This window comes from Leopardus geoffroyi, chromosome B4 (assembly GCF_018350155.1).
Source record: "Leopardus geoffroyi isolate Oge1 chromosome B4, O.geoffroyi_Oge1_pat1.0, whole genome shotgun sequence".
Taxonomy (NCBI): domain Eukaryota; kingdom Metazoa; phylum Chordata; class Mammalia; order Carnivora; family Felidae; genus Leopardus; species Leopardus geoffroyi.
Genome location: NC_059341.1, coordinates 21110336 through 21137336, shown reverse-complemented (window position 1 = coordinate 21137336; position 27001 = coordinate 21110336). Strand labels below are relative to the sequence as shown.

The 27001-nt window shown below is 43.8% G+C and overlaps 1 protein-coding gene and 1 long non-coding RNA gene across 3 annotated transcripts in view; one reads left to right on the top strand and one right to left on the bottom strand.

The window, feature by feature from the left end:
- The window catches only part of PIP4K2A (phosphatidylinositol-5-phosphate 4-kinase type 2 alpha), a 193872-nt gene that overhangs the window by 27075 nt on the left and 139796 nt on the right, over positions 1-27001 (top strand). The window lies entirely within an intron of this gene.
- Positions 20414-25391, bottom strand: LOC123591239. The gene is made up of 3 exons (XR_006709183.1): positions 24738-25391; positions 23757-23977; positions 20414-21948 (listed from the first exon to the last, which is right to left on the bottom strand). It is a non-coding gene; the product is annotated as an uncharacterized LOC123591239 (long non-coding RNA).

Here is a 27001-nt window from a genome sequence, read left to right as displayed (position 1 = left end):
ACATGCAAGGGCGTAGGTTTTATGATGAGAAGTAGGGAGTCGAAGTTTAAAAACTCAGTGACAAGCTTTATGAAACCTGGGGGGAACCTCCCACTTGTCTCGTACGACAATCCGATCTATATATAAAGAAAGACACAATACCACAACGGAAATCAATAATCCTGAGAGGAGGAGAAGGAACAAGAGAATACGAATAAATCTGGGGCGGGGGCGCCTGGGTGGCTCCGTCGGTTAAGCGTCCGACTTCGTCTCAGGTCACGATCTCGTAGTTTGTGAGTTCAAGCCCCGCGTCGGGCTCCGTGCTGACAGCTCAGAGCCTGGAGCCTGCTTCCGATTCTGTGTCTCCCTGTCTCTCTGTCCCTCACCTACTTGCACTCTGTCTCTGTCTCCCAAAAATAAATGAATGCTAAAAAAAAAAAAATTAAAAAGAAAAAGAATAACTCTGGGGTTTTTCGTATCTAGAAGTGAAGAAAAAAGTTTGGTATCTGGAAAGGCACTCAAGGTTTATTACCTGTAAGGCCCTGGGAGACGGTGCAGGTTTTCAGGAGGTCAGGTGACAAGGACCAGGGAAGGCACGAGTCCGTTGGAGCCGGGCTGCAGGAGAGGTGGCTGGGGAGGAGCTCTGAGCTCAGCTGGTCACAGCCGCCATCCTGAGGCGACCAGAGTAAAACGGAGCGTCACGGCCTGGGCTCCGTTGCTGCCATTCGGCACAGACACATAGCACTGTTGTTTGAGTCCCCAGCATCTCTGCAGGCTTTCCCCCAAACCATTCCATTTTCTTTGGTGTGTGTGTGTTTAAGGTTTTATTTTTAAGTAATCTCTGCTCCCAACGTGGGGCTCGAACCCCCACCCCCCACCCAGATCAGGAGTCACAGGCTCCACCGACTGAACCAGCCAGGTGCCCCTCATTTTCTTGTTTGCAAAATGGGGATCCCACCTCTTCAGCCTCCCTCAGGGCGTTCTGTGGGGACCGCATGAGTGACATTTGCTTGAGGATGAGGACGTTTTCATCCTTCAATGTGGACCAACTGCCAGGACAAGGGGGCTGGTAGAAATGTTTGCTCCCGTGCCCCACGGCCAGTTTATGCCCCACTGCTCTCTTCTTTGCGTTGGATGCCTGGGTTACATTTTTTGGTTGGCATTGGACTGGAGCTGTTTGAGATTCGAACGCTTCATTTGTCTTGGACAAGTTATTTATCCTTTCAAGCTCAGTCTTGTCATCTGTAAAACGGGTTTGGTATTTCTTGCCATGTTGTTACGAGGACAAAAGGAGATAAGGAGTATGAAAGCATCTGGGGGCGCCTGAGTGGCTCAGTCGGTTGAGTGTCTGACTTCGGCTCAGGTCATGATCTCGCAGTTCGTGGGTTCGAGCCCCACGTCAGGCTCTGTGCTGACAGCTCGGAGCCTGGAACCTGCTTCGGATTCTGTGTCTCCCTCTCTCTCTGCCCCTCCCCTTTTCACACTCTGTCTCTCTCTCTGTCTCTCTCTCTCTCTCTCTCTCTCTCTCAAAAATAAACATTAAAAATAAACTTTAAAAAAATTACAAAAAATAAAATAAAAGCATCTGGCAGAATTAGTAGTCATGGCACATTCAGTAAATGTTAGGTTTTCTCCCCTTTTTCCGTAGTTGTGCCCTTGGAAGAAAAATTCCCTTGAAAGAGAAGTGACTTCAGTTTTGTGTCACTGTCTTCCATAAAGGGAGAAACAAAAATCTTTCAAAATTTTATTCAAAGTATTCAACTGATGGAAAACACGTGACGAGAGTAAATAATCTTGGGGCTCCTGGCATGCAACTCTTGATCTCAGGGTCGTGTGAGCCCCATGTTGGGTGTAGAAATTACTTAAATAAATAAAACTTAAAAAAAAAAAAGAGAGAGAGAGTAAGTAATGTTAAAGATTTCCGGTTTGGGGAGCCCTGGTGATTTAAACGTGACCCGATGCTGTCTGCAGACTTGGGCCCTGTGGTCCGGCTTAGTGCCTGAGCTTTGACTTAGGAGCGAGACTGACGGGGTCCCACCAGTTGCCAGCTCTATGACCTTGGACGAGTTCACCTCTCTGTGCCTCAGTCTCCTCTTTTGTATGAGGTGGGTAGGACCAGTACCCACCTCACAGGGTTGTCCCTCTATTCCAGGAAGGTAGTTTTGAGGATTAAATGAGTTAATCTACATAAAAACCCCCAAGAACAGTGCCTGTCGCTGTTACTTCTGTTTATTATTACCGGCATAATTCTGTTGCTGTTGTCGATCTAATGCTAATAAGGTCAAGACCGGTGCAAGTTTCAAGAGATACTTAATTGAATAAAATATTTTCTTAGGATAAGCAATTATGGCCTTTTTCTTTCTTTCTTTCTTTCTTTCTTTCTTTCTTTCTTTCTTTGTTCCTTTCTTTCTTTCCTTCCTTCCTTCCTTCCTTTCCTTCCTTCCTTCTTCCTTTCCTTCCTTCCTTCTTTCCTTCCTTCCTTCTTACCTTCCTTCCTTCTTTCCATCTTTCTTTCTTTCTTTCTTTCTTTCTTTCTTTCTTTCTTTCTTTCTTTCTTTCTCTTTCCTTCCTTCCTTCCTTCCTTCCTTCCTTCCTTCCTTCTTTCTTTCCTTCCTTCCTTCCTTCCTTCCTCCCTCCCTCTCTCTTTCTTTCTCTTTCTTTCTTTCTTTCTTTATTCCTTCCTTCCTTCCTTCCTTCCTTCCTCCCTCCCTTCCTTCCTTCCTTCTTTGCTTCTTTCTTTCCTTCCTTCCTTCCTTCCTTCCTCCCTCCCTCTCTCTTTCTTTCTCTTTCTTTCTTTCTTTCTTTATTCCTTCCTTCCTTCCTTCCTTCCTTCCTTCCTCCCTCCCTCCCTTCCTTCCTTCCTTCCTTCTTTGCTTCTTTCTTTCCTTCCTTCCTTCCTTCCTTCCTTCCTTCCTTCCTTCCTTCCTTCCTTCTTTCCTTCCTTCTCCAGGGCTCAAGTATTTGAATGAGTGGTGAGCCAGTCCTGGCCTTACTCAGTGATGCCCGAAGAGTGATCTGTCTTCCCTGACGTGAGCGTGTAGCTCAAGAAAGGCTCGAGGCAGCCAGTGAAGACACCGCAGGGTGTCTGTGGCGACACAGTCCATTTTCAGGGGGTTGTGCTCGTTCGGGTGGCTCTCGTGTTCCAAGGTGGCACTTCGATGCGCTGTTTCCATTTCCAATCGGAAGCCCTGTCTTCCTTCTTTGTTGTTTGCAGAGAAACGCGCGGCTCTGTCTCATCTGGGTCGGCTTGTATGCGAGGAGCTTCGTGGGGATAGGAGAGCTTCGCCTTTGGTGAGGGAACCACTTCGTGCTTTTGGTGACCTGCAGGTCCCCCCCCCCCCCCGGGTGCTGTCACTACTACTGAAGACATTCGTCATCGTGACAGGTGGTTCTTCGCTCTGTGCCTGGTGCCCGAGACCGTGTGCAGGCCGCTTAGAGGGGATCCTTCGTTTTAAGTCTCTACAGAGTGCCGTTCTCTACGGATACTGTATTTCAACTCTTTTGTGTCCACGGTTTCAAAATTTTCCACTCACACTGCTCTTTTGACGCGTTCAGGAAACGGTCTTCTTTTCGGCGCTTCTCATTCTTTCCGTTTTCGTGGACCCCTCGTTCATCTCTAATAAAACGTGAGCTGTATTTATCTGAAAATTTAACATCGAGATGCTACTAGGCTACTTGTGACCGCACTCTCTTTTGTTCGTAGATTAAAACAGAAAGAAGAGGGGCATCTTGGTGGCCCAGTCGGCTAAGCGTCTGAGTTTTCATTTTGGCTCAGGTCGTGATCTCACGGTCCTGAGATGGAGATTGTCTCTTTCCCGGAGCGCCTGGGTGGCTCAGTCGGTTGAGTGTTCGACTCCGATCACGATCTCGTGGTTAGTGAGTTCGAGCCCCACATCGGGCTCGCTGCTGTCGGGGCAGAGCCCACTTCGGATCCTCTGTCCTCTTCTCTCTGCCCCTCCCCTGCTCATATGCACTTCTCTCTCTCTCAAAAATAAATGAACATAAAAAAAAAAAAAAAAGAGATTCTCTCTCTCTCTCCCTTTCTCTCTCTGCCGTTGCTCCCTCTCTCTCAAGGAAAAAAATAAATAAAACAGAAAGAAGGGCTTCCTTTCTTCAATTATTGATTAACTCCTTAATATAGAAGGGACATAATATAAATAAATACAATATAAATAAATGTAGAAGGGACTCCTTAATATAGAAGGACAGACAGGGAGAAACCAGTCTGTTTGACCCCTGCTGATATCACTTTTCAGATCTCTGAAAGAAACCCCGAGGTTCAGAGTCCTCTCCCCCAATTCGTTTGTGAGATTCAAGTCAGATGTAGTATGTGTAAGCATTTGGGAGATTAGATTTCCTTCAGTAGATAAGAACCACTCTCTAGAAGTTCCAGTTGTTTAAGGATGCAGTCAGCTGCCCTTGGGAATAATGAGTTTCCTGTTCCTGAAATTATCCGAGTATGTGCTGGGTCAGCACGTTTCAAAGTCTTTTTTCCACAGTGGCAGACAAGACGGATAAACATTCACAAGCAGAGCACACTCCTGTGGGCAGAGTTGGGTTTGGGCAGCATTCCTGACACGCCAGCTCCAACTCCACCCCCTCCCCCTCACTCAAGAACGAAAGGGATACCGCACCCGTGAATTTATTTACGCTCATATATAAAAAGTAAGTATCGTTACTTCCCCTCTTGGTATCGAAGGACCAAGAACACGGTTGATAACGAAGTGTGGCTCGGTTACCAACGTGTGCGACTGCAGTTGACAAGGACTGGCCCCAAGTCCTGCTGTTGTCTAGAGGCACCAGTCCCCAGGTGGGTGATAGGATTAGGCAGCTTGTAGCTTTTTAAATCCTGAGACTTTGATTCTGTGTCATGACCAAAATTTCTCGAGGAGAATTTTCATTCTTTTTTTTTTTTTTTAATTTTTTTTTAATGTTTATTATATATTTTTAAGAGAGAGAGAGACACACAGAGAGCTTGAGCAGAGGAAGGCAGAGAGAGAGGGAGACACAGAATCTGAAGCAGGCTTCAGGCTCTGAGCTGTCAGCACAGAGCCTGACGCGGGGCTCGAACTCACGGCAGTGAAATCGTGACCTGAGCTGAAGTCGGATGCTTAGCCGACTGAGCCACCCAGGCACGCCGAGGAGAATTTTCTTCTTAATGACTCACTTTTGGTCTGAAATTTATTACAGTTGATAAGTAACTGTTGATAAGGGTTGATAAGTAAGTTGATAAGGGTTCAGAGACATAAAGACTTCAATTCTTAGGTCCTATCCCACTCTGCCTATTTAGCAGTAAGTACTAGACCTTATAGTAGATACCAAAAACACTGGGTTAAAAGAAAAAACCAAAATCAGTTGAAGAGTATGCACGCGTACTTTGTTAATAAACTCCTGTTAAAAATTATATGCGTAGAAGCTCTCATGCTATGTAATTATACATTATAATTTCATTCCATAATTTTAAGCACTCAAAGCAGAACCATTGTTTTAAAGGTTTCTTTTTTTTTAAGTTTATTATTTATTTTGAGAGAGAGTGAGAGAGAACGTGCATACGCGTGAGGAAGGGGCAGAGAGAAAGGGGGAGAGAGAATCTCAAGCGGGCTCCACACTTTCATCATGGAGCCCAATGCAAAATTCGAACCCGCGAACTGTGAGGTCGTGACCTGAGTGGACACCAAGAGTTGGGTGCTCCACTGACTGAGCCACCCACACGCCCCAAAGCGGAACCATTCTGAGAATCAAAATCCTTTGGCAAATGTAAACCTTAGAATTCTTACAAATAGATACATGGCCTCTTTGCCATAGTTGACCTGGAATGACAAGATTGTCACCAGGAATGAGGTTTCTCTCTTTGCGTCTGTCCTGCAAGCGTGAAAATAATCCTCACTGACCCGCTGTTGGGCGAGGCTGGACACTTGCCGAGAATAGCTGACGACGCAAGAAGAGAAGCAGCTGTGCGTGGGGAGCCGAAGCGGGGCGGCCGGGAGCAGGATGGGCGTTAAGAAATGCTGGAAAGACACACCCGCGTACAACTCGAAATGGTTTGGCGGGGCAGCAAAATGCTAGGGAGCAGCAGGAACGGACTGGGCATTTTCCCAGAAGTCTTCAGAGAACCCAGTGGCACTTCACAAATGGTCACCCTGCCATATGCGTGGGGCATCATGAAAGTTTCTAGCAGGTGGCTCTGCTTCCAGGGGTGACGCATCAGGAGACTGTGGTGCCCTGTAGACCAAGGATCTTTTTCGTACCAGGGCGCTTGAGCTGATGCTGTATATTGGGAGGGAGCTTCAGGTTTTCTGATAAACATAAGTTATGTTTCGTTAAGACGGGGTTTTGTTTTGAGGTGGAAAATATCTGTAAGAGGACAAGGAGAGCCAGTGGGTATAATGTTTTATTGTGAATATGAGATGTACGTAAAAGAGTGTAATGACACACACAAGTACAGTTCAAGGAATACTAGTGAAACACATTGCATGTAAGCTTTTTTGGGAGGGCACAGAGAGAGATGCTTTAAAAGGTTTTTTGACAGTTTCCTTTGGACTGGCTAGGAGAAAAATCAAAGAATGGGGCAAAGGATATTTCTTGCTGATGGGCTGTTGATACCATAGATTTTGATGTGGTTTTTCATTTAAAAAGCCCCAATTAGTAGTATCTTTGAGATTGGCTAAGTTTACTTTTTTTTTTGAGAGAGAGAGAGAGAGAGTATGTGTGAGCAGGGGAGAGGGGCGTTTGGGGGGGGGGGTGGGAGACAGGATCTTTTTTTTTTTTTTTAATGTTTATGTATTTATTTTGAGAGAGTGGGCATGTTAATGGGGGAGGGGCAGAGACAGAGAATCCCAAACAGGCTCCACGCTATCAGCGAGGAGCCTGACGCAGGGCTCGATCCCACAAATCGTGAGATCGTGACCCGAGCCAGAATCGAGTCAGATGCTTAACTGATTGAGCCACCCAGGCACCATGAGAGAGAGTGAATCTTAAGCAGGCTCCACACTCTGCAAGGAGCGTGATGTGTGGGGCTGGATCCCACGACCCTGGCGGGGATCATGACCTGAAATCAACTGAAGTCAACAGTTGGACGTTCAACCGACTGAACCACCCAGGTGCCCCTAAATGTACATTTTTATCGTAAGCGTTCATGGATAGTAAAACAGCAAACCAACGGAGAAAATAAACTGAACGATGGTTGGCCACGCATCCGAAACCACAGGAGTCGGGAGTTAGCATACCCCTAAAACTCCCACAGTAGGGGAGTTACATTGGAAAATGTAAGGGAATGCATCTAGAACAAAAAGAGTCCGTGTTAAACGTAAAAAATACTGGCCTCCAAACTTCTTGTTGGTATTTTAGGATAGGATGATTCAGACTATTTCTAGTGGGGTTTGGGGCTGATGTGCTGCTACCTGTTGTAGCCAATGACAGCCAGGAAGTGCTGGGCTGTTCCAGCACAGGGATAAAGAAAGTATTTCAAGATCCTACACTTAAAGAAAAACAAACTTTAGCTTTCAATTGAAGTATACGTGACATCCAATGTCTTGTTAGTTTCAGGTGCATACCATAGTGATTTGACAGTTCTAGACGTTACACCGTGGTCACCACAGTGAATGTACTTACCATCTGTCACCATACAGTGTTATCACAATATTATTGACTAAGTCCTCTGTGCTGTACTCTTCATCCTCATGACTTATTTATTTTATAACTAGGGGAGTGTACCTCTTAATCCCCTTTTCCTGTTTGCCCATCCCCATCCCCTCCTTCTCACTGGTCGCGATCAGATTGTTCTCTGGATTTGAGTCCGTTTCTGGTTTTGTTTGTTTGTTCACGTGCTTTGTTTTTTAGATCCCACATTTAAGGGAAATCATACAGTATTTGCCTGTCTCCGTCTGACTTATTTCGCGTCGTGTAATGCCATCAGGGTCCATCCATGTTGTCACAAAATTTCATTCTGTCACAAAAGATTTCATTCTTTGTTTATGACTGGGTTATATACCATTGGATATATATACACCACATCTTCTTTATCAGTGTATCTGTCTGTGGACCCTTAGATTGCTTCCATTTCTTGGCTATTGTAAATAATGCTGTAATAAACATAAAGGTGAATATATCTTTTCTTTTTTATAAATTTTTTTAACGTTTATTCATTTTTGAGAGACACAGAGAGACAGAGCGTGAATGGGGGAAGGGCAGAGAGACAGGGAGACACAGAATCCGAAGCAGGATCCAGGCTCTGAGCTGTCAGCCCAGAGCCCGACGCGTGGACTCGAACTCACAAACCATGAGATCATGGCCTGAGCCGAAGTCGGACGCTTAACCAACTGGGCCACCCAGGAGCCCCTGAATATATCTTTTTGAATTTGTGTGTTCATTTTCTTCGCGTAAATACCCAGGGTGAAATTACGAGATCGTATAGTCATTCTATTTTTAATTTTTGAGGAATGCCCATACTGTTTCCCACAGAGGCTGCACCAAATTACTTTTCCACCAGCAGTTGCTCAGGGGTTCCCTTCTCTCTGCATCCATGCCGGCATTTCTTATTTATTGCATTTTTGATGATGGCCGTTCTGACTGGTATGAGATGATATCTCATTGTGGTTTTTATTTGCATTTCCCTGATGATCAGTGATGTTGAGCATCTTTTCATGTGTCTGTCTGTTGGCCATCTGTATGTCTTCTTTGGAAAAAGTGTATTCAGGTCCTCTGCCCATTTTTTAATCAGATTTTTTTTTTTGGGGGGGGTGTTGAGTTGTAGGAGTTATTTATGTATTTTGGATATTCACACTTTATTGGATATATTATTTACAAGCGTATTCTCCCATTCCATATGTTGCCTTTTTGTTTCCTTGATTGTGCAAAAGCCTTTTATGTTGATGTAGTCCCAATATATTATTTTTGCTTTTGTTGACCTTATTCGAGGAGATAGATCCAAAAAAATATTGTTAAGACCAATGTGCAAGAGAAAAAAAAAAAGACTAATGTGCAAGAGATTACTGCCTGTGTTTTCTTCTGGGAGCTTTATGGTTTCAGGTCTGACGTTTAGGTCTTTAATTCATTTTGAGTTTATTTTTATGTATGGTTTCAGATAGTTATCCAATTCCATTCTATTGTGTGTGGCTCTCCAGTTTTCCCGTAAAAGAGAGTGTTTTTCTCAATCTGTATTCTTCCCGCCTTTGTTGTAGATTAATTAACCATACAAGCATGGGTTCATTTCTGGGCTCTCAGTCCTTTTCTATTGATTTATGTCTTTATTTTTGTGCCACTACCGTACTGTTTTGATCACTCTAGCTTACGATAGTATAGTTTGAAATGTGGGGCTGTGACACCTCTAGTTTTGTTCTTGTTTCTCAAGATTGCTTGGCTCTATGGGGTCTTTTGTGGTTTGATACAAATTGTAGGGTTGTTTGTCCCAATTCTGTGAAAAATGCTTTCGGTATTTTGATAGGGGTTGCAGTCTGTAGACTGCTTTGGGTAATATGGACATTTAAAAAATACTGATTCTTCCCATTTATGAGCATTGTATATCTTTCCATTTGTTTGTGGCATCATCAGTTTCTTTCATCAATGTCTTCTAGTTTTCAGGGTACAGGTCTTTCACTTCCTTGGTTGAATCTGTTTCTGGGTATTTTATTCGTTTAGATAAAACTGCTAGTGGGATTGTTTTCTTGATTTCTCTTTCTGCTAGTTCATTATTAGTGTCTAGGGATGCAACAGATCTCTATATATTAATTTTGTATTTTGCAACTTACTGAATTTATTTATTATTTCTGGTAGTCTTTTGGTGGGAGTTTTTAGGTTTTCTATATGGTACTATTGCATCTACAAATAATGAGTGTTTTACTTCTTCCTTACCATTTTGGATGTTTTTTTTTTTTTTAATTTTTTTTTTTTCAACATTTATTTATTTTTGGGACAGAGAGAGACAGAGGATGAACGGGGGAGGGGCAGAGAGAGAGGGAGACACAGAATCGGAAACAGGCTCCAGGCTCTGAGCCATCAGCCCAGAGCCTGACGCGGGGCTCGAACTCACGGACCGCGAGATCGTGACCTGGCTGAAGTCGGACGCTTAACCGACTGCGCCACCCAGGCGCCCCTTGGATGTTTTTTTAATTTCTTTTTCTTGTCTTGATTGCCATGGCAAGGACTTCTAGTATTGTGTTGAATAAAGTGGCAAGAGTGGACATTACATCCTTGTGTTGTTCTTGATCTTAGAGGAAAAGCTTTCAGCTTTTTACCACTGAGTATAACGTTAGCTCTGGGTTTCTCATATATGGCCTTTATTGTATCAAGATATGATTCCTCTATCCTCTGTACCCACTTTTTTATCATGAGTTTTTATCATGAGTGATTGTTGAATTTCGTCAAATGTTTTTTCTGCATCTATTGAGATGATCATGTGATTTTTATCATTCATTTTGTTAATGTGGTGTATCACAGTGATTTATGAATATTGAACTATCCTTGCATACCTGGAATAAATTTTACTTGATCATGGTGAGTGATCTTTTTAATGTATTGTTGAATTCGGTTTGCTAATATTTTGTTAAGGATTTTTGCACCTATGTTCATTAAGGATATTGACCTGTAATTTTCCTATTTTGTAGTGTCTTGGTTGGTTTTGGTATCAGGGTAATGCTGGCTGCATAGAATGAATTTGGAAACATTGTTTTCTCTTTATTTTTTGGGAATAGTTTGAGAAGGATAGGTAACTCTTAAAAAAAATTTTTTTTAATGTGTATTATTTATTTATTAAAAAAAAATTTTTTTTTAACGTTTATTTATTTTTGAGACAGAGAGAGACAGAGCATGAACAGGGGAGGGGCAGAGTGAGAGGGAGACACAGAATCCGAAACAGGCTCCAGGCTCTGAGCTGTCAGCACAGAGCCCGACGCGGGGCTTGAACTCATGGACCGTGAGATCATGACCTGAGCTGAAGTCGGACGCTTAACCGACCGAGCCACCCAGGCGCCCCTTTAATGTTTATTTTTGAGAGAGAGAGAGACAGAGCACGTGCGGGGGAGGAGCAGAGAGAGAGGTTGACACAGAATCCGAAACAGGCTCCATCCAGGCTCTGAGCTGTCAGCACAGATCCCGACCCGGGGCCTGAACTCACAAACCATAAGATCATGGCCCGAGCTGAAGCCAGACACTCAACTGACTGAGCCACTCAGGCGCCCTGGGATAGGTAACTATTTAAATGTTTGGTAGAATTCACCAGTGAAGGCATCTGGTCTTGGAGTTTTATTTGTTGGGAGTTTTTTGATTGCTCATTCAATGTTATACTAGTAATTGATTGGGGCACCTGGGTGGCTCAGTCGGTTGGGTGACCGACTTGGGCTCAGGTCATGATCGTGCAGTTAGTGAGTTTGAGCCCTGTGTTGGGCTCTGTGCTGACAGCTCAGAGCCTGGAGCCTCTTTCAGATTCTGTGTCTCCCGCCTGTTTCTACCCCTCCCCTGCTCACGCTCTGTGTCTCTCTGTCTTTTAATAATAAATGAACATTAAAAAAAATTTATACTAGTAATTGATCTGTTCAGATTTTCTGTTTTTTTCCTGGTTTAGTCTTGGAAGATTGTATGTTTCTAGGAATTTATCCATTTCTTCTAGATTGTCCAGTTTGGTGTATAATTTTTTGCAGTAGTCTCCTAATCCTTTGTATGTCTGTGGTCTCAGTTGTAACTTCTCTTTCATTTCTGATTTTAAGTGAGTTCTCCCATTTTCTTGATGAATCTGGCTAAAGGTTTGTCAGTTTTGTTTGTCTTTTCAAAGAACCAGCTCTTAATCTCATTGATCTCTTCTATTGGTTTTTTGTTGTTGTTGTTGTTAGTTTCTACTTCATTTCTTTCTTCTCTAATCTTTATTATTTCCTTCTTTATACTAATTTTGGGCTTTGTTCTTCTTTTTCTAGTTCGTTTAGGTATAAGGTTAGATTGTTTATTTGAGATTAATCTTGTTTCTTGAGGTAGACCTGTATTGTTACAAACCTTCCTCTTAGAATTGCTTTTGCTGCAATCCCAAAGATTTTGAAATATTGTGTTTCCATTTCCATTTTTCTCCAGGTATTTTTTTATTTTGTCATGGATTTTTTGGTTGACTCATTAGTTGTTTAGTGGCATTGTTTTTTCTAGGTTTTTTTCTACTATTGTTTTTTCGAGTTTTTTTCTTGTAACTAATTTCTAGTTTCATATTGTTGTTGTCAGAAAAGAGATACTAAACCCTGAGGAGAAATTAAAATGAAATAAGACTCTTCAGTCTTGAAAGATGAAGCCGTGATTAAAAATAAAACAGGGGTTGGGGCGCCTGGGTGGCGCAGTCGGTTGAGCGTCCGACTTCAGCCAGGTCACGATCTCGCGGTCCGTGAGTTCGAGCCCCGCGTCGGGCTCTGGGCTGATGGCTCGGAGCCTGGAGCCTGTTTCCGATTCTGTGTCTCCCTCTCTCTCTGCCCCTCCCCCGTTCATGCTCTGTCTCTCTCTGTCCCAAAAATAAATAAACGTTGAAAAAAAAAATTAAAAAAAAAAATAAAATAAAACAGGGGCGCCTGGGTGGCTCAGTCAGCTAAGCGTCCGACTTCGGCTCAGGTCATGATCTCACAGCTCGTGAGTTTAAGCCCCACGTCGGACTCTGTGCTGACGGCTCGGAGCCTGGAGCCCGCTTCGGATTCTGTGCCTCCCTCTCTCTCTGCCCCAACCCACTCGCATTCTGTCTCTGTCTCTGTCAAAAATAAATAAACATTAAAAAATATTTTAAAAAATCAAAATAAATACAACAAAACAAAACATAGGCTAAATGTTTAGATTTCTTTTTTGTTTTTTAATGTTTGTTTATTCTGAGAGAGAGAGAGTGAGGGAGCAGGGGAGGGGCAGAGAGTGAGAGGGAGGAAGAGAGAGAATCCCAAGCAGGCTCCGTACTATTAGGATAGAGCCCTGCACAGGGTTTAATCCCAAGAACTGTGAGATTATGATCTGAGCCAGAATCAAGAGTTGGACACGTAACTGACCAAGCCACCCAGGTGTCCCTAGACTATTTATTCTTCTTCTTTGTCTTGTCTTTTCTTTTTTCTTTTCGTTTCTCTCCTCTTCTCTTCCTTTCTTTGCTTTGCTTTTTTCTTTTTTAAAATTTTTTTTTTTCAACGTTTATTTATTTTTGGGACAGAGAGAGACAGAGCATGAACGGGGGAGGGGCAGAGAGAGAGGGAGACACAGAATCGGAAACAGGCGCCAGGCTCCGAGCCATCAGCCCAGAGCCCGACGCGGGGCTCGAACTCCCGGACCGCGAGATCGTGACCTGGCTGAAGTCGGACGCTTAACCGACTGCGCCACCCAGGCGCCCCTGCTTTGCTTTTTTCTAATCTTATTTTATTTATTTTTCAGTAAGCCCTATACCTAACATGGGGCCTGATTGAACTCACGACCCCAAGATCAAGTATCACATGCTCTATGGAAGGAGCCCGTCAAGGTGCCCATATTTAGACTTCTTTATCAGACCCTGAAGAACTGAGCAAAAGATAGCTGTTCATGCTTGAGAGGAAAGTGTCTGATAAAAGAAAGTAACTTCAGTTTAATGTTTACAAAGCAGTTGTGCCGTTGTCATTCACTTGACCTTTCCACAACACTCGAGAGGAGAGGGGGCATGTGTTATTATTCACATTTGACAGACGAGAAAACAGCTCTGAGTGAGAAAGTGACTTGGCCAAGCTGACACTCTAAAGGGTCAGGAGCAAATCCACCTCCGACTCGGGTCCTGGGTTCTTGTCCTGCTTGGTGTTTAGAAAACTCAGGAGGATCAGTAGGTTCTGTGGACCGAGTCTCTCTGGTGACGCAAAGTGTGATGGCAAAGCGTAGGTACCGAAGGAGACATGTAAAATGTGAATCCCATTAAGATGTTAAAGGGCAGGCCTGAAGCTGCGGTAGTAAGCATAACTTTGAAGAGTTGAGATCATAAGGAGCAATGTGTCATCTCATGGCTCCCCTTGTTAGTGGCTGAGGGTTTATTGACTTGCTCGGATATAAAGTTTCCTCATTGTCATGTGTACTGTGCTGTAACGTAAAATTAGCTTTTGCCTTTGTGTGTGTGTGTGTGTGTGTGTGTGCGCGCGCACGTGCATCAGAGAGAGATGGCCTCTCGTAGGGCAAAACGCAGAAGGGTCCAGAAGATCAGTCTTGTGTGAAAACAGGCCTGCAGGTAACATGGTGGGTGATTGCACATTGTCCATGCCCTGGGTTAATGCCAGAATTTTCAGACGCATATGATGCATATTTAAAGATTATGGGACCATCTGTGTCTCTTCAGACGCCTGGTGAGAATCCCAGGCGTTCAAACAAGGGTCAGCACGGTAGGTGAACCCCAGCTAACGTCAGCTTGTAGTTACCTGTCCCTGAATAGAGACTCTAGGAGCCGTATCCGAGTCCGGAGGAATTCACAAATGAGGCAGGTTTAATGTGAGAACAGATCCTCCTAGTATTTTAGAGGCCCTGTAGTAACATCTGTGTTTATTTTTTTTTAATATTCTATTCATATTTAAGAGACAGAGAGACAGAGACAGAGCGTGAGCGGGGAAGGGGCAGAGAGAAAGGGAGACGCAGAATCGGAAGCAGGCCCCAGGCTCCGAGCCGTCAGCACAGAGCCCGATGGGTGGCTCGAACCCGCAAACTGAGAGATCATGACCTGAACGGAAGTTGGACACTCAACCGACTGAACCACCCAGGCGCCCCACCAAGGTTGAGTATTTTATACAGGAAATATATGTGGATGTTTGTATAAGGTGCTCAGTGGAGTATTTCACCTTTTGGCATTTGTATGGTATCTTTTGAATTAACTGTAGCGCAGGGATTAGCTGACTGTGGCCTATGGGTCCAGTCTGGCCCACGGCCTGTTTTTACATGGCCCTTGAGCTAAGACTGGGTTTTGCATACATGCAAAAGAGTGGTTACAAAAATTTTTTAAAGAAAAATATATCATTACTTGTGAAAATTATAGAAAATTCAGATTTCAGTGTCCGTAAACGTTTTATTGGATCACAGCCATGTTCATTTGTTTGCATATTGCCTACAGCTCCTTCTGTGCTAGTCAAACAGAATTGACTCCCTGTGACAGAGACCATATGGCCTGCAAAGCCTAGACTTTTTACTGGGTATCCCTGCTATTGCAAAATAATATTATTTTCTGAAATTAAAGTTCTCCCTTTTTTTGCCGTGACTTATAAAAAATAGTAACGTTTTAGCACACAGAACCATTTGATTTTTATTAAATGAAAGGGCCAACATTTTTTTTTCAGTCGAGTGAATCTCTTACTTTATAAGACAGTGGAAAATAGAGCCCATAGAGCCACAACCTTTTACCAAACACAAAGTGTTTCTATTAAGTATCTATCTCAGTGCCTGGGTGGCTCAGTCGGTCAAGTGTCTGACTTCAGCTCAGGTCATGATCTCATGACATTTGTGAGTTCGAGCCCCGCATCGGGCTCTGTGCTGACAGCTCGGAACCTGGAGCCTGCTTCAGATTCTGTGTCTCCCTCTCTCTCTGCCTCTCCCAACTCACACTCTCTCTCTCAAACATAAATGAATATTAAAAAAAAAAAAAATATATCTATCTCAATAGCCAAGGGCTCATTCTTTTGGATATTGTTTTCGTCTGGGCCTGCCTGCACATTGTCTGCAGATGGGTTCACCAACTGTTCCTCTGATTCTTTTATGCTCAAGAGATTTCTCTCCTCCCCTGGAATCTGGGCTGGCCCTCACTTTGACCAACAGAATGTGATGAACACGGTGCCTTGTGACTTCAAGACACAGGCCTTTAGAAGCCTTGCAGCCTCTGGTTGGCCCTTTTAACAACCTGCCACCAAGTCAAAGAGGCGTGAGCTGGACTAGGAGAAGGGACCTGGTGGAAAAGGAAAGACCCGGTCCAGCTGACAGACACCCCGGGGACTCAGAGATAAGAGCGGGTCATCTTGAATAGCTCAGACTGTATGGAAACACTTCATGCCTGAGCCCTACTCAGATTCTGGACCCTTGTAAAATTGTGAGCCAAATAAGATGGGGGTTGTTTTAAGCCGCTGAGTTTTGGAGTATCCTGTTACGCAGTATTATCTAGGTGAAACAGTTTGAGATGTACGGGACTTTTTACCAGGAAAAACAAAAAGAGATTCTCATTAATATAGGGTGTTAATAAACTGTAGTTATATACGTTGCAGTGGCGTGCTTGACTTCCTCGTGCATGTGGTTCATCTGAAAAATCAAGTAGTTATTTTTGTGATTAAAGAAGTGTGCACATGCTCGGGGCTCCTGGCCGGCTCAGTCTGTAGACCATGCAACTCTTGGTCTCCGGGTTGTGAGTCCAAGGCCAATGTTGAGCATGGACCCTGCAAAAAAAAAAATAAATAAAGGAAGGAAGGAAGGAAGGAAGGAAGGAAGGAAGGAAGGAAGAAAGAAAAGAAAGGGAAAAGTGATACATGCTTATTAGAGAAAACTTAGAAAAAGAAAATTCTATTTTTTTTTTTTTTTGCATTTATTTATTTTGAGAGAGACAGATAGCGTGAGTGGGGGAGGGGCAGAGAGAGAGGGAGACAGAGAACCCCAAGCAGGCTCCACGCTGTCAGCGCAGAGCCCGACACAGGTCTCCATCCCAGGAAGCTGCGATGTCATGACCTGAGCCAACACCAAGAGTCGGACCCCTAACCCAACTGAGCCCCATCCAGGTTTCCTAGATAAAGAAAATTCTAAAGCCCAGTGTTTAAATTGCTCACAATTCCACCATCTAGGCTAGAGGCTCATTGTTAGTTCCAGCCTTTTCTTTACAAACAGTCTTATTTTGTTAAGTTATAAATATGTATCGTTTTGTACTCTGCTTTAGTTTTGTAATATTATACCATCATGAAATATATTTCACAAGCATGATTTTGAATGACCACAGCGGCTTGTTTAAGTGGACGGTGAAAAATTCACATAATTAAAATCCAAGTACCTGGTCCTCATTTTCCATTTTTAGGTTTGCTAGTTAGAGAATTTTTTAAAAAGCGAACCTTTTTTAAATTTTTTATTTAATTTTTATTTTAGAGAGAGAGAGAGAGGGAGAGAGCACAAACTGGGGGGAGGAGCGGGGAGGGGGGAGAGGGAGAGAGCACAAACTGGGGAGAGGAGCAGAGGGGGAGGGAGAGAGAGAGAGAGAATGAGAGAATCTTAAGCAGGCTGTACGCTCAGCATGGAGCCCCACGTGGGGCTCGATCCCACAACTCTGGGATCATGACTTGAGCTGAAATCAAGAGTCGGACGCCCAACTGACTGAGCCACCCAGGCACTTCTGAAAAGCAACCCATTTTTTTAAAAACTGCTTTATTGAGCTATAATTCACACGTAATACAAATGTACAATGTAAACTCCATTTGAAGTGTACAATTCAGTGTTTCTTAGTAGTCTTACAGGCTTCTGTAACCATTGTCACAATCTGATTTCAGAACATTTTCATCCCCTCTAAAAGAAACCAAACCTCCCGTCCCTTCCAGCCCCTACCCCCAGCGCTAGGCAACCACAAGTCTACTTCCTGCCTCTGTAGATTGGTGTGTGGTCGCTTGTGACTGGCTTCTTTCACGTAGCATAATGTTTTCAAGGTTCATCTATGTTGCAGCACGTGGCATCGCTTCCTTCCTGTTGATCGTTGAGTAATATTCTGTTGTATGGACGGACCATGGTGTCTTTGTGCATTCATCAGTTGATGTCTGTTTGGGTTGTTTAGACTTTTTGGTTATTATGAATAATGCTGTGTGGACATATGTTTTCATTTGTCTTGGGTGTATCCGAGGAGCGAAATCTTTGGGTCCTACGGTAACTCTCTGTCTAACACGCCAAGGGCTTGCCAGACATTTTTCCAAAGCAGTTGTATCACTTTGCTTATCAGCACGGGTGTATCAGGTCTCTGGTTTCACTACGTCCTTGCTCATGCTTCCTAACGTCTTAGGGATTTACAGCTGTCCTAGTGGAGGGCAGTGGTATTTCACTGTGGTTTTCATTCTCATTTCCCTCATGGCTAATGATGTTGAGCCTCTTTTCATGTGCTTATTGGCCACATTCATCTCTCTCTCTCTCTCTCTCTCTTTTTTTTTTTTTTTACAGAATTACTCATTTTTGAGAGAGAGAAAGAAAACACAAGTGGAGGGGGGCAGAGAGAGAAAGGTAGAGAAAGAATCCCAAGCAGGCTCTACACTGTCAGCCCAGAGCCCGATGCGTGGCTGGAACTCAGGAACCGTGAGATCATGACCTGAGCCGAAGTCAGACACTTAACCAACTGAGCCACCCGGGTGCCCCTGAATCTTTTTTTGAAGAAGTGTGTCTTTTTTTGGAGCAATATATTTTGTCCATTTTTAAATTGGGTTATTTGTCTTTACTATTGAGTTGTAAAAATTCTTGCAGATAGAAGACCCTTATGAGAGATGTAATTTGCAAATCTCATCTCCCATGTGGTGGGTTTCTCTCCCTTTCTTTTTTTTTTTTTTTTTAATTAAATTTTTTTTTTAAATTTTTTTTTTCAACGTTTATTTATTTTTGGGACAGAGAGAGACAGAGCATGAACGGGGGAGGGGCAGAGAGAGAGAGGGAGACACAGAATCGGAAACAGGCTCCAGGCTCTGAGCCATCAGCCCAGAGCCCGACGCGGGGCTCGAACTCACGGACCGCGAGATCGTGACCTGGCTGAAGTCGGACGCTTAACCGACTGCGCCACCCAGGCGCCCCTCTCTCCCTTTCTTGATAGCATTGTTTGCAGCATTAACATTTTCAGTTTTGACGTAGTCTGCCAGTTTATCTATTTTTTTTTTTTTTTTGTGGTTGTTGCTTCTGTCTTTGATGTCATATAATGACCTAAACCAAGATCACAAAGCTTTTAGAGAATTTGTAAAGACGTTATTTTACTCTACAGCCAGTACTGCTAGGTTTTTTATTTGTTCATTTTAAATTGTAAACCCTTCTGGAACAATACCTATAGTGCACATTCATTTTAACAGCTGCATAATATTCCGTGGTATAAATATGCCTTAATGTATTCAACCATTATCTATTGATGGGCAAAAAGTCTTATTTCCAGTTTTTTGGGTTTGCCCCAAACAAGACTGCAAAAGTCCTTGTACATTTATTATTTTGTTTCTGGCGCCTTTGTTCCTGCAGAATACATCGCCTAGGATGGACTGGGCAGCTTCCTTCAAAATCTAAGTAGCTGAGATTTGTTCTGTATTGGAACGTGGATACTCTCGTCAGCCGATTAGGAAAAAAAATTATGAATCTACTGGAAGCGAACTTTTCATCACGGTAAATTCATTTCAGAGAGCAGGGTTGCCCTCATGATTCTTTGCTTTTTCAAAAGCTTGTTTTCTTTAGGGTGGGAGAAGACTGCTTCCCATACAGCGACAGAGTAACAGAAATACAGAAAGGTTTGGAAATAGCCACCAAGAAAAGTATGCCAGTGAGCCCTGCCTTCCATTTGGATTTATTGTTTGTGGGGTTTTTTTGGCCGTGTGCTGCTGAAACAGAATTTAGGGACCTCATGAAGATACACACACACCCAGGGTATGTCGGTGTGTAAACTTATGGGATCCCTCTGGGGAGCCTGTGCTGGCTCTTTGCTGAGGTCTGGTTAACGCATATTTAATTTCTTGTGTATTACTGAAAAGGGGATTGGCAGGGCTAAAAGTCATGCACCTGATATTTTTAGGCCATTGTGACAGAATAGGGACATGTAAAAAATAAAAGTCAAACAATTAAAAGTGAATATAATTTTTGTGATGTTTTATTCATACTGGTTTAAAAGGAGCGGGAAAGGGGAAACTTCTTGGGGCTTTAACTGATGTGCTGGCTCCTAACATAATTAAATGGTCGGCTTTTCATTTAGAAGAACCAGAGTGGCAGGGAATGTTCTAGTATTTTTAGATTCTTTTTCTCTAGAGCCCTAATGGCCTATCATGTTGACTCTTCATTGGAACACACTTGCCTCTTTGTAATAAACCTTCAGATTGTTGCTGTTCTTTAGACTTTGGTAGGGGGCTACTTTAGTGTCTTGGTGGCTGATTAAGATGCTAAGTTATATCTTAGGGTTTTGGGGTTTTTTAATGTTTATTTATTTATTCTGAAAGAGAGAGCCAGCGTGCATGCATGCACACCACACTAGCAGGGTAAGGGCAGAGAGTGGGGCCGGTGGGGTGGGGGGGAGTGTTGGAGGAGAGAGAATCCCAAGCAGGCTCCACACTGTCAGCACAGAGCCTGACATGGGGCTGGGTCTCCCGGATCTAGAGATCATGACCTGAGCTGAAATCGAGAGTCAGACAGTCATCCGACCGAGCCACCTAGGTGCCCCCATCTTAGTGTTATTTTAAAAATGTATCTGATGGTTTTAGGCTCTGTTACTGATTGGTTTGAGTGTAACCAAGCAAACGGCAAGTAGGAAACTGTCAACCAGGGGTGCTTTTGAAGGCTTTTGTTTTTCTTTTATTATTAATGGAAACTTTAAAATATTTCAAAAGCAGAGAGAATAGTGTACTGAACCCCCATGAACCTCTGACTCATCTTCAACGTTTATCATCTCGGAGCCGATTCTGTCTCATTGTTCTGCTCAGCCCATATGGCAGCCACCAGTCACCTGCGGCTGCTCCTAGTTGAGGTGTGAACCACATCCTCCCCAACGGTTTGCAAGTTCTCTCCCTCCCGGGAGCTCTTAATTCTTCCCTGACCCTCACGGGTAAGCACAAAACTTCCCCCTGCCCCACGCCTCATCCTCCTCTCCATAAGCTTGTTTGTTTCCTTTGTAACACTTGCCCGACTTGTAGTTATTTAATTATTTGACTTGCCTGGTAAGTTTCAGTCTGACTCCCTACGGTAACATAACCTCCAGGAGGACCCTGGGGGAGGGGGGGCAGGAATCGGTGGCTCCCCCATAGTGATTCTGAGGTGATTCCCCTGTGAGCACACACACCGTGGCAGGAATGCTCAACCCAGGTGGACCTAACCCCTCTCTCACAAAGCGCGTATGTTGTAATCACCTTTACTATCTTGACGTGAAACTCAGAGATTATAGAAATTATCTATACACATAATTTTAAGAAATGAATGTAATGGCCTAACTATAACATCAAAGAAAGTATAAGGAATTTGTAATAAAATAACGTGTTTTTGCCCCCCCCCCCACCTGTTTCTAGTATTGGCCGTGTGGTTTGTATTAAACTAGCCCTTTCTGCTAGATAGTCTTAAACTCTGGGTTATGTCTTTATAACACATACGAACAGTAGAAACGGTCCTGAACTGCTTGGTCCCTCGGTCACTTTCAGGTCTCTGCTAAAGAATTACCAGAGTCTGGCTCGAGTCCCTTACACAACAGCAGCCCCCCTCCCCCACCCCCCCACCCAGCACTTACCATCCCTCTTAACTCAGCCTTTCCCCCTGCATAGCACTGGGTACCACCTGACATTCTCTGTATTTTTTTCATTGCCTATTTCCTCCCACTAAGAAGCTCCACGAAGCCAAGGGAATTTTCTCTTGAAAACCCACAGCACCTACCACAGTGTGTGGAATGCAGCAGGCGTTGGGGAGAGGTTCTGAAGCAAATGAATCCTTCGTGCTCTCTCTTGTGCTATGGTCCTTCAGCAAGAAGGGCTTATGAGTAGCTGGATTTTCAGCTACTCTCCAAAATGGCTCCCTCATCAGCGCATCCTTGAGACGAGGCATTCCCTCTAGTTAGTCTTTTACCCTTGTTCTGCCATATTGGACAGTTGCTTGTAGAGGGAGGTGGTGTACCAGGTGAAGAGAGTCATCACCTGTAACGTACTTGCTCGTGTCACATTTAGATTTTTAGGGTACTTGATCCGAGATGGCGAGCTGAGAGGTGATCAGGTTGTCAGGTAGATTCTGACTCAGGATGGACAAGGACTTGACGTCTTGGGTGGCCACATTGCTGGTTGGCATCAAGACATCAGTAATGGAAAGTTCTGTCGGTCCCAGTTCCTAAAATAAGGGATGCAGTCCTTATTTGCCATTTAGGGGAACTTGGTAGACTTTTATGAAGTAGAAGAAACTTTGCGAAATGAAAGCACATGCTATCTGGGAATAATATTATGGGATAATAACTTTTGAAAAATCCTCTACATTGAACGTTAAGAGGAGACCTAAAGAGGAGAGGCATGAGGAAGAGGAGACGAATTGCCAGCTCCCATTCTAGAACATGGAGATGGTGTTGGGGGACGGGGGTGGTGGCTGTGAGATGGAAATAGTTTGTTCATTTGCCTGTGAATGGTACCTGGGAGATACTGACCAGCATCCTGAAGTACTTAAGTAATAGATCATGTACAGGGGGTTCTGTTACTTTACCAAAGTGTAAACCCGTTTCCTTCTTTCCAAGTCAGGAAATATAAAAGAAATAGCGTGAGAGGATGGTGACCGAGGTTTAATGAGGCTTGAACGTTTCCTGGCCTTGTTTCTCTCCTCCGAACACTCTGTGGAGTGGACATGACAGCCAGCTTGGGGACTGGTCGTTCCTGTGTCATAGGAAATGTGTCACACTGATCATTTAAGGGAACCATCTTGCTTGTTAAGGAGATTCTTTTCCTTACTTACAATGCCTTGTGTACTGGCCTTTCTTATTTGCTGTTTTTTCTCAACAGTGCTGTAAAAGTTAAAGCAAAGGTAATAATACTACCTCGTTAATGGTGGCTCTAATAGAAGAATCCCATTTGCTTGCTACTTTCTCCACTGTTGTGTTAATACATTGTTTTCCCATAATCAATATACCAATCAATACTGTATGAACAATAAGCAATGTAAATGGTAAGAATGAAGGACCAGAAAGATGTCACATAACCAATGATGACCGCCCTGAGCTCTGTTCTCTGAAGGCAATTATTTAAGTTCTCTTTGATTAATGGTTACCTTAGCTACCTTCTACCTGCCTATGAAAAGTATAGTTGGTAACGTCTTAATAAAACGACCCTGGTTGGGAATGCAAGCTGGTGCAGCCACTCTGGAAAACAGTATGGAGGTTCCTCAAAAAACTAAAAAGAGAACTACCCTTTGACCCAGCAATTGCACTACTAGGCATTTATCCAAGGGATACAGGTGTGCTGTTTCGAAGGGACACATGCACCCCCATGTTTATAGCAGCACTATGAACAATAGCCAAAGTATGGAAAGAATGGATGGATGGATGGATGGATGGATGGATGGATGGATGGATAAAGAAGATGTGGTATATATGTACAATGGAGTATTACTCGGCAATCAAAAAGAATGAAATCTTGCCATTTACAGCTACGTGGATAGACCTGGAGGGTATTATGCTAAGTGCAATTAGTCAGAGAAAGACAAAAATCATATGACTTCAGTCATATGAGGACTTTAAGAGAAAAAACAGATGAACATAAGGGAAGGGAAGCAAAAATAATATAAAAACAGGGAGGGGGCCAAAACAGAAGAAACTCATAAATATGGAGAGCAAACTGAGGGTTACGGGAGGGGTTGTGGGAGGGGGGATGGGTTAAATGGGTCAGGGGCACTAAGGAGTCTACTCCTGAAATCATTGTTGCACTCTATGCTAATTTGGATGTAAATTTAAAAAAATTAAAAAAAAAAAAAAAAAAAAGACACTGGTTAGTAGCCCAGTAGCCCAAATAAATGTTTTTAATGTTCTAAGGAATGTACACTTATAAAATTCCATTTTCAGAAGATCTTTTCATGTGTCATCAGCTGAGACCAAGAGTAAAGAACTGTACCTCGCTTAGAAACTACTGGAGTAAAGTGCGTATGCAATAAATGCTTACTGCGTGCATACCTGGGTGGTGGAAACAAACGAACTTTGGTTGGTGAAAGCAAATGATCTCCCCTTTTTTGTTCCCACGTGTCTTCCTCTCTCCCTCTCCGAGTACTGTAGCATGATTCTTAGGAGTAGAGGTGTCTGATAAGCACGGAAATAGTGCTTTGGAAGGCAGGGTTCGCCAAAAGAAAGCGATCGAAGACGAAAGGGATTGTTCGCAAGTAGCATCTGTATCAACAGACGGGAAGACTAGTCAATGTGTCTGTCGTCAATACCTGCCACGTGCAAGTCCGCGTCCAAGGGTCTACCATTTGCTCTAAGTCTAAGAAATTAAGGAAAGTGGAGGTCTGTGTCCCTGTGGTTAAATATTTCGTGGCCAGCATCACGGGCTAGGTGCGACACCATAATTAGGTGGCAGATGAAAAGCAAAGGTTCCATGTATGGGCAAGAGGGTGGGGTAAAGAGGCCATGCTTGCACAGCACATTCCTGCAGAAAATAAGTTGGTCTTTCAGTTGGTGGAACGACTCTTCATTTGGCTGTAATATTCCTCCGGGAGGGCTTCGTGAATTCAATAAAACAAAGCTCCAGAAAAACCTATTCTGTTTGAGGGAATATATAATTAACCCATAGAAATTAGTGCCATCCAGTATATTACTGAGGAAAAAAAAAAAAAAAGGATTAAATACCGGTATGAATAAAAATAGTATCTGTTATTGTTCTCTCTGGGATAAAATTACCAGGACTGCCAATCGTGCTGCTTGAGGGTCTGGTTTGTTATTGGCTGGGTTGGGAACAGCGCTTTCTGTCTCTCTGTTACATAATGGTCCGTAGTCAGGTGAATAGCGGGATCCTTCCCTCCCCACCCCCCCCCCCAACTTTTGCCAGATGGGCCGGCTGTGAGCTGCTACAGTTACAGAAAAGGCAGTTATGGTTGTGTTGGAGTTACGTCTGGTGTATGTTAAAATGCTGTTAGAATAATTTTTGTACCTTTCAAAATTCCTTTGCACGTTGCACACCATCCCGTCTGGAAGCTAGACCTGCGGAGCCGAGCCCAGGACACGTGGTTCTAGTCCGAGGTCTACCTTTGACTGCCTTGGTTAATTAATAAACGTCGATCGCATTTTCCTGCATTGAGTTCCGAACAAACAAAAAAGCGTAACACCCAGGTCCTGCCTGTAAGGAATCGGTTTAGTGGGAGGGTCACCCACGCGAACACAATGGTCACGTGTGACGGACGGTTTTGCAGCATCAGGGAAGGAACCCACACCACCCCTGGTGGGGCGCAACGGGGCGTGGCCTCCCTGGGGCTCAGGGGACTCTCGGGGCCTTCAGGCCAGAGGCATAACTCCTAATCGCACAAGTCCTAGCACCCAGGTGTGTTCAGAGGAGTCAGGGCTCCTCCACAGGCGGCCCTGCACGGGGAAGCAGGGGCGAGGCTGCAGGACTGAGATCTCTGGATCTCGGTTTCTGCCCCTGAAGATGGGGCTGTGCCGACACCACAAGACTGCTAAGGAACTCGCTCGTTGTCTTGAGGACTTTCACAAGGCCGCTGCCAGGAAGAAAAGCGGAACTCTCATTTGCCTTCACCCATCTAGGGTTCATTGGCCAAGGCCCTATAAATTAGACTGACAAAAGACAGATTAACAGGAAAAAAACAAACACAAGCTTATTAACATGCAGTTACAGTTAACAGTCACAGCCACAGTTATAAGTACCCAGTGATAAGTAGCACCCAGTGATAAGTAGCAAAGGAATGGTTAGGATTTGGGTCCACATCCCTAATTTAGGGGAGAAAGGGAGGGAGAGAGGGGGCTTTTGGAAAGGCACACGGCATTTTGGAAAGATCAGCGGGGCCCTTGGGAGAATCAATGGGAGATGAGATAGTTTGTGACACAGTCTGGGTGTGGTGCTGAGTTCTCTCTGAGAAGAGAAGGTCTGAGTTGCTCTGGGGGAGCAGAATTGAGTTCTGCTTCGGGGCAGATATGGGATTTCCAGAACTCAGATGCCTTCAGTTCAAAAGAATTTGTAGGCGTCACTGGTATATTTTGGCGTGGGACATGCTAATCCTTTTTTGCTGCTCCTTGATCAATAACCTATTAACCTGCCAGCCCACCATTTTAGAGTGTTGAGGTCTGAGTATTTACTGTCTGGAGTTGACAGCATTTTGGGGGGGACATTCTAATTCAAGGTTGGCATGACTCATGATTGAGTTATCAGACTCTTCTGTTTCTCTTTGTGTAGTGTCAGTTGGTCTTTATCTCTGTCTGTCTCGTGCAGGCTGCCGTCTTGCTTTCTGCCCGTTCTTAATCTGTCCTTCTGGAATTTATCTCTGCCGCCATCTCCTCTGGACAAGTGTTCATTTCTGTTTCCCCTGGCCCTTCCCCAGTTCCCACACGCTTGGCTGGATTTGTCCCTGAAACGTCTCAGGTGCACCTTTGACGGACGTGCCTGGTATCTTCAAGCGTTTGTATTAGCGTGAAACGTGCATGAGTAAGAAACTGATGCGAACATGTTCTTAAGGTTAAACCACCGTGGATAAGGAATCTCTTCATCCATTTTTCTAATTCCCTGGAAGCAGTGCGGAGGTGGAAACCGATTTCCTGTTCAGATAGCTTCCCTACGTTGGAGTCTGTGTTTTCAGCCCCATCCCTCCCTGAGGGGCTCTTTGGGACAGCCAGCAGGGGCTTGGTGCTCCCCGTGTTCCTGCTGAGGTATTATTCATGGTGTAATGAGATTCGAGGTATTAGATGGCTAGGTTCCTTGGTCTTTATCCTTAAGAGAAAAAGAATGACCGGGAGTCTTTTTGGAGGAAGAACCTTTGCTTTTAGTTGGTTTTTGTTGTTAGAGAATGTATGCAAAACATAGCTGTATATTTTTATAATAATTTTGACTCCACTGAAACCTTGGGTGCCAAAAGAGATTATTTCCTATTAACATGTTATTAGTTATTTTGATAATTTATTCTTCCTAGTGGGTACTTGTCCAAACATTTTTTTGTTTAATGGTAACAGGCCTGCCTACTTCCTGAAAGAACAAGAGCTTCTTTACATTTAGCTAGAAAAATATTCTTGGAGGAAAGTCCTAGACTGTCTATTTGTGTGTGTGTGTGTGTGTGTGTGTGTGTGTGTGTGTGTAGACATGTAGACTCTAACTAAATCTGGACATTAAGGCAATTCAAAGTGAGAACTGTCTCTTCTCAGTAACCCTTTTCCAAGCCTCAACTTCAGTGACATTTCCTCAAAAAGGCCCGC